This window comes from Topomyia yanbarensis, chromosome 1 (genome assembly GCF_030247195.1).
Source record: "Topomyia yanbarensis strain Yona2022 chromosome 1, ASM3024719v1, whole genome shotgun sequence".
Classification (NCBI taxonomy): Eukaryota; Metazoa; Arthropoda; class Insecta; order Diptera; family Culicidae; genus Topomyia; species Topomyia yanbarensis.
In genome coordinates this window covers 22412017-22427207 of record NC_080670.1, presented here as the reverse complement: position 1 = coordinate 22427207, position 15191 = coordinate 22412017, and the positions used below count along the sequence as shown (strand labels likewise).

The following is a 15191-nucleotide window of genomic DNA, read 5'->3' as shown; positions in this document are numbered from 1 at the left end:
AATTTTTGACCTAGAGCAACAACAACAAACTAAAAACAGAAAAGGTCGCGTTTAAAAAATCTAATGTATTGTGGAAGCACTTTCTGGACATGTCCTAGTCGAGGAAAATTATAAATTCTCGTATAAAGCAACAAATAATAAATTTACCTACTTCTTCCGGTACGTTTCAGTAAAACATGTTTAAACACCACAACGTTGTTTTTTCTCCTTTGGGAGAAATATAACATAATATTTAAACGTGTTAATCCCAAATAGAAATACAACTTCTCCATCTATACAAGAATCTCCTATCTCAGTCGCCCCATCCTAAATTGATGCGTCATCTTATATACTCCAATAGCAGCTGACGCGGCTAAAAGAACGATCACTACCACGCCTCTAATTTCATTTCCACACAACGCTTCCTTTGCTTCAATGGGTCTAGGTAGCATTCCGTAAGAAAAATTGAATTTTTGCAGTGATCAATGTTTCAATTAATGGCTGTAATGCTAAATTCTACCTCCATGTTTAAAACTTTTCAAACTGAATGTGGGAATTTGCTAACGAAATTGTAAGGGAGTTAATGGTTAATAAGGATTTAAAAAAAAATCATTTAAATTTATTAAATTGGATAGCTCACTCACTAAAAACGTGCAAAAACGAATTTTTAAACTTCTTGAGGGTACATACTGGTTATTATTCAGTTTTATTTCCAAATAAACCCTTGTGCTATTCGTCTGTAAGGAATCCATGAACAATTGATTAGGTTTTGACAAAGTATTGAATTGATTACACATGATGCTGATTTTGATTCTGATCACCTTTCAGTAACTTTTTCGCATTCTCAAGAAGCAGTCACCAATTTCATTAGCTCGGTGATACCCTAGTTGAAACTGGTAACTAATCAGTACCACCAACGCAAAATTTAATATTCCTATTATTGACGATAATCTTCAACCTCTGATTCGCTTGAAGAATATTCGAAGACGTCAATATCAACGTGCTCGTGATCCGAATATATAAATTCAGAAACAAATCAGCATAGATTTTAGCTCATAAGAAATGAAAATTTCACGAAAGTGGTTGAAGAAAGCAAGCCATTTTCTAAACCTTTCTGAAAACTTTCTAAGGTTCTTAAGAAACTTCAGAAACCAATTCCAGTTCTGAGAGAAAGGTGACCACATACTTCTCACAAACGAGCTGACTTTGGACCAAGTTACCAGATCTCTGGAACTGCCGTCTAAAGATATTACGAAGGCGGATGTGGTATTTTGTGTCGTAATCAATGAGAACGACGTTTGTTTTCACCGGAACTTCTCTGATGCACGTCCTATCTGCACAGTCTAACGCTTACTGAAACATTTCCTGGCAGTTATTGATGTTTGCATTAGCAAGTTGTTTGTTTTTGCATTAGCAAGAGCAAGATTTTCTTCTAGTAACGAGTCCACAGGTCTCTGGACGACCACCCAATTAACCCTGTGGAAATCTTCACTTAGATTTTTTTTGGCAGAAACTTTGCCACTGCTACCACTATTCAGGTTATCTTTTGAGGCTGCACCTGTTTGCTCTACATGTTACAAATTGCAGAATCTAATGCAGTTGGAAGCGAGTTGTTTGATTGTCCACATGTGTCGTCCCAACCGGGTAGTACATAACTAATGTAGCTGAGGATCCGTTTGGGATAGGTATGTCATACCTCGTAAGGCGTCATAAGATGTCTTCCGAAGTATCACTTCCTTGGAAGAAATAGTACTGCACAATGGCAGAGAATATCTTCCGAGTTCCCCGGCTCGTAGTTACAGGATCGACAAATGTCATCTTGACTTTTGCCAATTTTTTTCAGAGGATACTTTGCAGGACAATTCCCCGTAAATAAACCTGTGATACGTAAATCTTTTCGTTTTAAATCCATTAGTTTTTTGGCTCTCGTTGTATCTGGATGTATGAATTTCTTAGATTGGCTTAGATTGATCGGAGACGCTATAACTTCTCCACTGAATTCTCAAGTTACCGGAAAGTGATCGTAACTGAGTTCCAGGAGGGTATGGACAACAAAATATCCAAGGTACACTAACCGGTGATAGAAATATATTCTGAACGGTGTTCGAGCGGTGAGAATGCGGATAAAATACCCAATCCTTCCTTCCTTATCCTAGAACCTTGATCAGCCTATTTTTTAGACCACGTTGTGTAATTATGGCAAACAGACTTTCACGTGCTAGTACTGTAAACAATCAGCACGGTTTGGAAACCCCGGCGCGGTACTACCGAACACAATACAGAAACTTCAGCACAAACCTTTGTTCAACCAGTAACATCTTTAAGTAAAAAATGGACGAATGACTGACGGTTCTCACGGTAAACAGGGACAAGTCTGTCTTTACCAGGAGGCATGATGGAGGACTTGAGTGATTCGTAGTTATGCTACCTAGGCTCGACCCCCATCAACAGAAGACAAAAGTTAAGCACGTAAGGTATTAAGCCTGTTCTAACGACCCTGCCACTGCAATAATCAGCAAATTCCAAAAAAATTGCAATAAATTTTTGTCGTGCTTCAAAGAGGCCCTATCAACTCCAAATAATCCTGCGAGATTGGGCAGAAAACAAGAAACTCACTCGTTTCTGAAAGGTTCAAGAAATTGCAACGACCTGAAGCAAAATCATGAAAACTTATATGAAGTTCTAGAACCTTCAAAAATATTGTACGAAAATGGGAAACAATGAAAACGTCAGTCACCGAAATCGTCAACTGTCCTACAATAACTTGAAGTACATCAATATATTTTCTAAAGCTTTAAAAAAAATCAGCAATCAGTGATAGAATACATAGAATAGGTATATTATGTATATAGCCGTTATTGAGAATTTACCTTCAATGTCGCACTATCTACCAAACTGGTTGAAATGCAGTTCGAAACTTGACCGCTATAATGTTCCAATAATCAAAAGCAACCAGTCGCGAATAGTGATTATATTGTGTTTTAGCTTTTACCTTGTAATGTAAGTATATCTAGGTATATCGACTAGTAGCCTAGTAGCAACAAACGCACCAAACAATAGAATTGTATAATTGCACGAATTAAACGGCTCAACGGTAGGTACATATTCAATGCGGTGTTTTCGCTTTCGTTAACACTTCTCCATTGTACGTACATTCGCCACTCTACATAGATATACCGCCGGTCGCACTTCGACAGCCACTGTTCGATTATAATTCGATAGACGCCGTAGATGGGGGTGTCCCTAATCAGTAGAACATTTGCTGGAAACTCAAAACAAATTCTTATTGAGAACGATATTTTTGTAAAATAGTTTTTCTTTGAGCGTCTTGGTGGAATTCTGAAAAAAATAAAAATAAAAAAAAGAGATGTTTTTCCTTTTAATTCTACCAGGTATTTATTAAATTGTACATATACGTATTTCGTCGACGTCTTTCCGACTTCTTCAGTGTTTGTACAGTTCAGTTTATGCTTAGATGTCCATAAAAAATAATATTAACGAAATATAACAATTCTTTCGACCAATGTTTCGCCATTCTACGGTACCTAGCCTACGGTGTAGTAGAGCTTGAAACCATGCTGTATGCATACGGCTAGACGACCTCGCGATATTATCAAGACTGTTCCGTGAAAGTTCTTCCTGAACTAAATTTGCTAGGCCGTCAAGTTGATTCGATGATTCAGTACCATCGAGAAATGAGGCTTGAATTGTATCGATCAATTTGCTGCACAATGTCAATGCCGATCTGTCGATTATAATTCATATTAGGCAACTTACTTGGTTGATCATGTATCACACCAAAAAGAATTGAACTTTATCGTCGACGTAATTTCAAACATGACACAATTTAACAAACCGTAATTCACGAAATGACGAAATATAACCGTGTTCCGTTTAATTTTACATAAAAAATGTACTTCCCATGCGCAGTGACACAAAATACTTATTGAAATTCAGAACAAACTTCGTGATTTTCCAAATTCAACGTTATAGAAAATTAAAATCAAACATTAAACTATGTCATTTTTCATGCTCGTATATATCAGGGTCAGGAGAAGTAAATTTACACGACTTTTTCTTTTACGTAATTCCAAACTTGACACAATCTAACAAACTATATGTTATGATAAAGATTTACGAAATTCAACGTCATGTAAAATTTAAATCAAGCATAAAAATATGACATTTGCGATGTTCGTATATATCAATGTCAAAAGATGTAAATTTACACAATGTGTTCAAGTTTACATTCTATCACCAATGGTGGCGCTCTTAGAAAAAATTTAAATGACATACACGAAGAACTTTTTTTAGTCATCAATAGCACAGTTTTTGCAATTTACAGGCCAGATTTTACATTGTATTATTTCTTGGGAACGGAGCAAAGATGTTGAAACCTATTTAAGCGCAATCCAGTTTGCCTCTCTTTTCTTCTGCTATTGTGCTTTTCACCGAAGATTAGCATGCGACGGAATCAATTCAAAATAGCGAAAGAATTGAAAATATACCCTGTTAGCTCCATCCGCCCACTTTAGAACAAACATCTAGCAATGTATAGGCCCTGTTGGTCAGGTATCGGACGGTCATGAATTGACAGTTGATGGATTTATTCACCCCTTCACTACCTGTTGAGCGAAAATCGGAAATTATTTGTTACTATTTTTTGGAACCCATTTAATTTGTTGTTTAGTGTGCCTTTTTGATTCCTAATTCGATTCCTTTGCATACTCCTAAGTTTTTCCTTGGTTCAAGACCAATAGTCGCTCGAACACTTCATATAAAAATCAATTCAAATTACATTTTTGTAGCCTTGCGGAATTGAAAAGGTTTAATTTTAAAAATGGCGGTTTCGCAATCTTGTCGCGATCTTGTCGCTATCTTGTTTTTTCGCTATTTTCGCTAATTTTCAGCAATAATCACAATATAAATTTTATGCATTGAACATATTCGATCTATTCACTCATTGAATGCTTATTAAAAGCAGTTTCCAGAAAATTTTATTCTTGTTTCCTTCTAAAACGGTTAATATTTGGCACAATAACAATAACGACAAGAACAATCGCGGGTGCTCAATAGTGCTTGTCGGGCATCCTTATCAATCATGTGAAACGGTTGCGCGCCTCTGCGGTGAACCCGGAAAGTAATGAGCATGGTAAATTTGCATTTGAAATGTTTAATTTTTGCGATACAGTGATAACCTCGAGTGTCATGTCTAGTATGTCTGTAGCAATACTTCAAATATGTCATTATTTTCTTTTGGATATGAAATGGCTATGTATCAACAAGAAATCCCGACAAACATATCTAGCCAAACATGTCAAATGGTCCTAAGTGCAAATGACACTTTCTCTTTGTTTACTTTCTCTTTCGCTAATAACCCGGCAGTTTATACGTTTGTTACTCAACTCTTAGCAGAATAAGCCAGTCGAAATCAGAGTTTTTCGATATATACTGAAACAAAATTGAAAAGTTTTAGGTTGACGCCGTAATAATCGAAAGAGAAAGAAAAACAAAGAGAAGCTCTAATTTACACGCTTATCCTCAGCTACTCATTTCAACTAAAACGCTTTTACTCAAAAATGAGTAAAATTTGTTTGAAAGTTCAATATAATGTCTAATCGAAGTAGGTCATCTCCATCCGACATCGGTACTTCATCATTCCGAATAGCCTCACTTACTTTTACTCATTTTTGACAAGGTACGATTTTTCACAAATGAGTAGATTTGACGCGTTTCTGACAAAAACCGTACCTTGTCAAAAATGAGTAAAAACAGGTGAGATTAGTCGGAATGATGTAGTACCGATGTCGGATGACCTACTTCGATCAGACATCATGTTGAACTATCAAACAAATTTTACTCATTTTTGAGTAAAAGCGTTTTAGTTGCAATGAGTAGCTGGGGATAAGCGTGTACACTTAGGACCATTTGACATGTTTGTCGAGATATGATTGCGGCATAAAAGCCAACTGTCAAAACTCTCTTTCAAGGGAAATTCCAGTTAAACCGTTACTGGCCGAACATAATTCACAGCAGTTACTGAAAGAGAAAACTTTTCTCTTTTGTTTACATCTACGGTTGGCGAGTAACGGTTTATCCGCAATTGGCACTCAAAGTGAACAGTTGGCTTATGCACTCTAATCATATGATTGTCTAGAGTTTTTTTTCAAATTTAATGTAACTTGTACGATCAAAACTGAACCGGTCGGGCCCATATTATTGGCTCGAATCAAAACTCGTCGAAATGTCAATTGACGATAGGTTCATCCGGAGTGTTCATTTGTGTTTACCTTTTGCTAGCGTTGCCAATTTTATTTTGTGTCCAGCACCCAATGTGGCTACGCCACATCGCTTTTGCGCGTGCTGTCCGACTTCGCTACCGCTCAGTCGGACTTAAACTAGGGATAGCCCCTATGTTTGAGTAAGCCGGGCAAACGAGTGGATCACATGTTCGCTTGCTTCCGACGGCGGGTCGGTGGCCACATCGCCCGGGCCTCGGCTAAGCCGCATCGAAATGGTACCCCTTAAACATTCTAACTTGAATCGGTTGTGTCACCGGAGCCGGAATACGAATTAGATCCAGCCAGCATTTCGGCTGAGTTAAACTGGGAAGTTTAGTAAAATTTAATCTGGAAATAAAATTTTTTTGGCAACGCTCCAGCACCCCGTTGATTTCACCACCTGGGCGCCAGGTTGACGATATGAAATGAACTTTGTTTACTTTCGACAAGTTTTGATTCGAGCCAACAACATCCAGCCGAACCGGTCCAACTCTATACACGCAAAACTAACAGACCGCATAAAAGGAACCATTCACACTCACTAGAAGAGCTATAGAAGAAGAAAACGATGCCCACAATATCGCGCTGCAATTTTTATTTTTTGCTTCTACAATTAGCCGCAGCAAAGTTTATCCAGCTGTATATAAGCACTTCTGAGTTCTTTAACACCGTTTGCCAAGGTTCACACGCGGTACCGGCAAGGTCAAGTGTACGCTTTCAGATTTGAAAACCATAACAAATGGTTTTTAAGCTTTTCGCACTTGTGCCAAAAGCCTTTGTTGAACGAAACAGAGTTTCATCGTTCTCCCACCGCTTAACTTTGAGACATTCGACGGACTCAGAGACGATATGAAATGTTTCGATTGGTTCATAATTAATAAATTCAGCGAATAATCAAGGTTTTTTGTCTATTCGTTGGGATAGCTGCACTGTTTATGTTATCGTTGTAATCCTGTTTTCGGAGGACTCAAAAATGTGTTGAATAAAAGACGTAACCAAATTGATTATCGGTATATCCTGAAATGTTATGATAGGCATGCTTTGCAGTATAGACTACGATATCTGTTCAAATTATGCAGCATCGTCAACGATTGCCGCAATGAATGACGCCGTTATGCAATGCGAGTAGAAATGCGAGAAAATACCGGCTAGCCAGCTTAGCCGGTTAGCAGAAAACGTGCCACCAACAGCTCCGGTATGTGCGTATGCTTCAGTTATGCACTTAGATTACCAGTCCAGCAAAATTATTGTCAATCCCATCCCATCGCGTTCAGATTTATTCAATGATCCTGAAAAGCAGTAAGCATAATATTCGTACGGTAAGTGTAAATATTTGAAAGGATAATGGGAATTTAGTTAATTTGGAGAATTTAAAAAAATTGAAAGACTCAGAAGATCCAGAAGATTCCAGGAAGCATATAGAATATTCAGACGATTTAGATTTTGAATATTTGTAAAATTTGAAACATTCATATTTATTTTAAAGATATATGGAGATACAGTAGAATTAAATAATTTAGAAAGTTTAAAAGATCAACAAGATTTAGTACGATTTAGAAGTTTGAAATGTTTTGGAAATAATGAAAATATTGAAAAAATAAACACTCAGAAATCTCAGTGGATATAAAATATATTTAGAACATTCAACGGGTTCTCAACAACGGATACCGAGCAACTTTTAGTCAAACGTCATTTTTTGCATATTCTTAATTCATAGGGTTGCCACCTCTGGAGAGGCTTTGATCCGGAGATTGTCACTGGGTTGATGGATTTTGAGTGAAACTAGACAGAACGTCAACCCGAGCATGACAATTGGAATCAAAGCGATTGCTCGGCATTTTGGAGCACTTTAATCGCTTTTTAATACTACGTTAAATTAAAGCTTCCCCGACTATGTGCAAAGAATACAAAAGCGCCAGCTACTCTCGCTGTGGAGGGTAAGTCGAGCGATCCTTGCTCTCTCCCATAACTAACGGCAAAACGAGAGCAAAGAAGGCAGGGCTGCGGCGGTTAAACTAGCCGATGCTGCTCGATTTTAGCCAGAATCCAGTTCAGATAACCCGACAGGATGCGCACAGAAATCTAACAGGGCTGCTAAACCAAGATTGATAGAAATTTGACAGAACGTTCTCTGACACAAAATTTGGTGACTGGGTTGGTGATAAGCACCTTTAACAGTGAAGTGATTTGGTAAAATTGCAGCAAAATGACCTTTTTTACACCATTTAGATCGACTTAGTGGGATGCAACATTTCAATTGTAGCATATAGTAAAATATTACTTCCCTTAATTTGTAGTAAATTTGACTTGTTTTTTATTTTCATTCCTTTGAGAATGAAATAAGCAATATTCGGTAAACTCATCTTCGTCATTTTGAAACGAAGGGTTAGTCGGGCAAAATAAATCTGAACCAGAGTATTGGGTAACTTAGACTTTTTAATCATTTTGTAAAGAATCAATTAAATCCAAAAAATTGAAATTATGCTTCTTCCCACCAAACCCGGAGAAATTGATGTAAAACCCGGAGGCCCGGAGATCGCTCCCGAAAACCGGAGTCTCTGGGTCAAACCCGGAGCGGTGGCAACCCTATTAATTCATAAAAGACCAACACGGCTCAGTTATTTTAACGGGTTTCTGCAGCATAATGACCATTCCGAGATAAAATCATGATACCAAAGCGATAATAACACGGTGCTACAGCCGTTTTGAATTTTTTTCATAACCTAGTGTAGTTCGTAGCTCTCTTCAAATGCAATATGAAAACCGCTGTACAGGGTGGCTTTTTAAAACGGTTCCATTGTTTTGATCTGTCAAAATTCAATTGCAAACCGCTGGGAAAAAATCAAAGTTAACTGTAGATATGTGAATATATTTGCTTCTGGGATAAAATTAAAGGAATAATTGTTTAGTGAAATTTCAGAACTAATGAGGGGAACTACTAAGGAAACAGAAGTCCATTGGAGACATAATGAAGCTGCTCGGTGTGAAGCGAACATCTAGACGTCCAGGACCGAAAGGGACTTCGTTGTGTAAGTACAAAGGCATTGATTAATCCGACCAGATTCACAAAACAAATGGCTAAGAACTACAATGTGTCACGTAAGACGATCCAAACTGTGGTGAGAAAAGATCGTTGTTTGTATTCATACACTCAAAAAAAAGTAAACGTTATGCCTATTGATTTTACACATAGATTTTTGCAATTAACGGAGGCATATAGACACTATTTGCTGGCACATAAACCTAATGTGTGTATTTACAAGAAATATTAATCTTACATTCACATTTCATAACTATTAGACACATAAAACCCCACTCTATAACAATATGCACATATAACTTATGTGTGTGCATACATAGTTTATACAGTTGACACATTGAAGGTATGTGTGCGCGTGATAACAATAGCATTTCTTCTTCATATGAATTTTAAGCGGTTTGAAGCAAATAGAATTAACGTTTGGATTTTTTTCAGTGTATAAACTCCGACAACACATTTTTTTTATGAGTCAACGAAAAAAAGAGACTGGAAACAGAATAGACATCCATGATCGAACAAAAATATTTAAAAAACATGTGTAAGCATTTGAATTAGCGCCACCACACCAACCTATCCCAACTATCATTTCAGAATCATTTCAGAACCGGTTCGAAATCCTGAATGGATTCGGTATGGAATTTTGCTCAAAGAAAACAACCGATTCCGACTCTATCGGTTGATGCATTTGAGCTGAAATTCCTGCTGGAAGTCCGAACCGGTTCCGGACTAGTTTGACTAGTTTAGTTTCGAGAAATTTACATGCAAAATATTCAAATTGTTGAATTTTTTTCCAAAGGCACGTCCTTGTTCTAGTGATCTAATGATAACTAAAAAAAATATTCCGTGTTCAATAACATTATGATCATCATATATGGTCGGAAAAGGCCGGAGTTTTGACAAATACCGCGGAAACCATGCTTGGAAGCTAATACAGGAAAACCTATGGAAAGCAATTCAAACACGCCATTTACAATATTATTATCTGCACCACAAACGGTAGCCAAATTTGTCGCTACTATAACTGCAAAAACTACGTTCTGTACTTCAAAATCAACCAATAACGAGGAAGCAATTGCGAAAGAGTTCACACTCGTTACCTAAGAGAAGAGACGACAACTGGCTTTTAATGGTTTTCCATGTGAAATTCAAAGGAAAATCATTTGTTTTGCTTTTTAACGTGAAACGAACATAAAATTGACGTTTAATTTGTCATGGTTTTATCGTGTGGATTATTTTCAGTGTATCATACCTAAATAAGAATGTATGTTAAAGGGACGGGTGTAGCGTACAGCACAAATTCGTTAGTTGAAGATTCGCTAGTTGGGGTGTTCGTTAGTTGGGTATCCGCTACTGTACGACACTCTTATGTCAAAACTGAAAGTCAAAAAGTGATTGACGTTTGAAAGTCATCGATTTCAAAGGGCCATCTAAAAAACATACTTCGAAATTCAATGGAACTTTATTTTTTGAATTCATATTCCGAAATGCTTTTAATGAAATAAATGTGTTAGATGTTGAGCTTCTTCCATTCAGCATCAATTAGTTTGTTTCGTTGTATGTTAGTTGCTAACTTCTTGGAGGTCATCTTTGATGTATTCAATCACATTATCTAATGAGTTTTTAGATAGTGGTAACGTAGTATGTTGGCGCTTTATCGGCTTTTTCCCGGCGGCGTATCCATTTCCTGTTTTATGTGAAGGAACTATTAATCACAAAAAGAACACTTATGATATACACACTTATCCTCAGCTACTCATTGCAACTAAAACGCTTTTACTCAAAAATGAGTAAAATTTGTTTGAAAGTTAACTTGAGGATAAGCCAACTTTCGGAAACCGCAAAATATTTCTGTTTGTTTTTTGTCGAAAGAAAACAAACAATCAGCACTTCCCTCGGGTAATTTTTGTCATCTGTCAGTTGTCCCAATTAACGGATACGATTCGTGCGAAAGCGACGCAAAACTCAAAAGTAAGTTAAACTAATTTATTCTTTGGATTGTTTTATTTTTCTGTGCAGACGCTGATATAATCGAGGTACGGTTTTACGATCTTGCACCATCTGATCTTGATCTTGCATAACCATAAAAATTGAATATCCGTTACCTTGATCTCGATAGAGAAAAGACGAAAGGGATTGTTTGAAAATTTTCATGCTCTCAGCTATATCCAATTCCAAGGAATTGGAAATTTGTCATTAAATTTTTATATCTTCAATAGTTCGGTCAATAGTCGAAAAAGGCGCGTTTCACTACTTTCGATTACAAGCGAAATCATAAATCTTTATCAGATTCCCTAGAAGCTTTAGCAGTTTCTGCGAAGTGCTCCTGTAATAGGGTGACCATACGTACTGGTTTCCCAGAACATGTCCTGGTTTTGCACTGACTGGTTCAAATCGCAGCTACGACCGATCGCAACCATAACGGAACGCAACGAATACGACAAACAAACTTTTATACACTCGAATCACTCAATTGTACCATCCGATGTCTTTTTTAATCTTTAACTCAACTTTTTTGTTTTGGTGACTTTGCTTCTGCTTGAGTTCTCTATCCAGTGGCATTTTTCGTCTTACTAGAAATCTGCAAAAAAATCCGATCAAAGGAAAGGGAAATGAAACATTAAATTCAAATTGAAAATGTTCGAACAATTCCTTGTATATTAATGAAATCAACCAACTTCAACTGAACTGATCACTTTTTTAGAAACCGTAAATATTTTTGTCCAATAATTTGTTTAAAAAATCCGAGATTTTTATTGCCAACTATTTTATTTCGACTATTTCCCCGAAAAAAAGTTCGATGAAAGTCGGCCGTATCGTTTCAGGCAATTTCTTTTTCTTACGAGACTACACAATATCGGGTCAAAAAATCGCCTGCAGATAAACAATCTACACAACATTTGGAGCGTTACTTCTTATTTCGATACACATATTTTGCTGATCAAAGTTACCCCGAAAACAACGAATGAAAATTTACAACAAATCTGTTTTATTTTTACAGTAAAACGAAATAAATTACCAAACAGTTTGGACGTTTTCAATCTATGGGTACCAGTACCTGTTTTAAAAATGCAAACAGTTACATCTACCTGATTTGAAGTACGTTATTCGAAAAAATATATTAAAATTGATCAAATCCCCCGTTTTGCGGTACATATTTTTACATCAGGAATGGCGTAGGGAAGCTACTTGGGACCGTTTATGTTTCTGCTTTATTTCAATGGCGTGTGCCTAGTGCTGTTAACTCCTCCGTCGATTTCAAAATATTTCGTCTCATCCGCTAAATTCAAGATTGCCAACAACATTATGTAACCTTCGCTGATGACTATGATGCTGTGTGTCTAAATCCGGAAAAAGAGCTCGGTGATCGAATTCTCATGAAAAACTTTTTGACTGAGCTATGCCTGCCAGACCCCAGAACTGTTTTACTGCCGAAGCTCTGCCTGTCAGAACCTAGAACTTTTTGGCTACCGAAAATATGAGCAGAAGGCACAATCGACTAAGAGATGTTGAAGGGAGGTACGGTTCTGGTTTTTTACTCTCTTGATATGGTCACCCTACCTAAAAACAAAATTTTAACGTTCTTCTGGTTTGTCCACTATAAACTATCACAGTGAGAGCATAATATTCTGTATATCTGAAATTTCCTCAGAATAGATAGATAGAAATCGTAGAAACTAGTATTGATTTTAGATGTTTCTACTGTGTAGTTTCTACTACTGGAAACAAGATCCGTACCAAACTTTTTTAATTTTTTTCTAAGTGGACAAGCCATCTTTTTGCTGAAATCTACTGCTCTCCTTTTTAAATTTTCAGTTATTCGGGTTAAGATTGTGAGAGCTTGTTGTTAAGTATCTTAGATTCTTTTTATGAATTATGGATTGAATGGTTTGCCCTGGATACCCATTTAGCCTACCTATTTAAAGATGGATTTTGTTTCTGTAATTTTTGCTCTTTTCCCCATTGGTAAACTGATATTCTGTGGACCATGCGATGAAAAGCGGCCATTTAATACTGATAAGAATGGGTTGAAGCATTTGGTATTACTCTTACGATATCTGCAGGTTTCCTACATATTTCGAAAGTAAAGGAGCCGGTTGGCAAGTTTGTGGTTTCAGATTCAGACAATGATAACAACTGCAAAAGCTGAGCCCAGTACCTCCAAATCAACAGCCAAAACCATTAGTGAGGAAGCAAATATCATCGACAGCGAGATCACATTTTCGACTCGTAAGTTCAAGAAACGAAGACATATCCAATCGCGATCACGATGAAAACATTAATGGTAACAACAACGACAACGATGGTGAAGTGAATGATCCTCAATATACAGTAGGCGAGGTAGCACATGTTTCGATGCCGCGAAAGATCTTCACGCGCAATAGCCATTTACGTGTGATCTGCCGGACATTTGCTATCATTCGTTTTATTATTTTAATTTTTTTATATATTTTCGATGACTCGATCTTCGATTTCTTGGACGGCATCCAACGAACCATTCAACCACAGCTAAAAGACGTTTAAGCTCATAGTAAAAACTTGTGTAAACATTTACAACAGCCATTCCGAATAAATCGTTTGATAATTGTAGGTAGCGCAACGATCGACGCTATGCAACCGGAATACAATACCAATCTACATGTAGCAAATAATTGAGTAGATGACAGTAGTGAGTTACTGTTTTTCGACAATATCGATGTGTTTTTAAATTAAATTTGTTCCAGCCAAATGTCTAATTTCAGTGGTTCAACAGATATCCATTGTTTCTCAGTGGGATCTTACAGCCATCTGCAAGATGCCCACACGCACCTACACAATATACCGCCAAAGAACCACGGACTAATATACTAGAAGAAAATCATTCACATATATGCCGGATTATAATTTCATTGACATTGGTAGAACACAATTCAACACTTACCCTTTCTTCCTGATCTCACAATGAAGCTCTTACAGAGTGGCTTCTTGCAATTAAAAACTACTTCCTCGCAATGGCACAGACACTTAAACACCTGATTTGAGCCAGTAATATATCGAAAAATGAAATAGAAATAATTCACAATCACTTCTTTCTACACAATACCAAAAGCAACAGTGCGAAACAAAATAAATGGATAAATATGTATCAACTATTTGCGTGACTCTTCGAACCAGTTAAATTCCGCGAAGCTACCGAGCCCGAACTGTAAAATTACAAAATTGCCACTGAGCAAATTTAAAGCAGATCTCTTATAATGTCTGATTCACTAATTATCCAATTATCGGTTCACCGGATTCTCGGTCTGTCTATACGGGGGTGCTCTGTTGAATCACAACCCATATGCACCCCTCAGGTATAGATGTGTATAGGCTGATACAGTCGTTGACACACTGAGCGAAAAGAAACACACGCACTTGACACAACGAGTTCTACAAATCCGTTCGATCAAAGAAATCCTCGATTTTCCCAATCGAGACAGCGCCAGATTACACTTCCGTTTGCAACGCCAATCCGTTTGCAATTTGTTTCGCAATGATTGCTGTGGTACGCGTGCCAAACACTTTACCTACTGCTCTACGGCGACAGGTTCCACCGCCACTTCCAGGTACGGGCAACAGACGACAACCTGGCAAGCTATGGCAAATGTGCTAGCAAAAATGCGTCTAACTCGATCGCGATCTCGTAAACAACTGAGCCCAAAACAGCTGGACGTGTGCCGAGCTTAACGATCGTGTTCAGGCACTTGGAAACAGTAAAAGCAAAGTGTGTAAACAAACCATTTTCCCGCACCCGGTATCCCCCTCTCTGGTGCATTCATTGGCAGTCGTCGCAACACCGACCGCTGCTGCAGCAGTCGGTAATCAATTTTCCAGCCGACTGATGTTAAACAGTCGACAACCACATGTTTTCGATT

At 37.4% G+C, this 15191-nt stretch overlaps 1 protein-coding gene across 4 annotated transcripts in view; it reads right to left on the bottom strand.

The window, feature by feature from the left end:
- The window catches only part of LOC131677089 (sodium-independent sulfate anion transporter), a 58132-nt gene extending 43173 nt beyond the window's left edge, over window positions 1-14959 (bottom strand). Inside the window, exons 1-2 of one of the 4 annotated variants that reach the window (XM_058956671.1) lie at window positions 14844-14959; window positions 14219-14309 (exon numbers count right to left, since the gene is read on the bottom strand). The gene's annotated coding sequence lies outside the window, so the exon portion shown is untranslated. Of the gene's footprint in view, window positions 1-14218; window positions 14818-14843 lie in introns of those variants that run through there. The other 3 variants (XM_058956673.1, XM_058956674.1, XM_058956670.1) reach the window with 3 other exon arrangements.
- Between the last annotated feature and the right edge of the window lie 232 nt (window positions 14960-15191).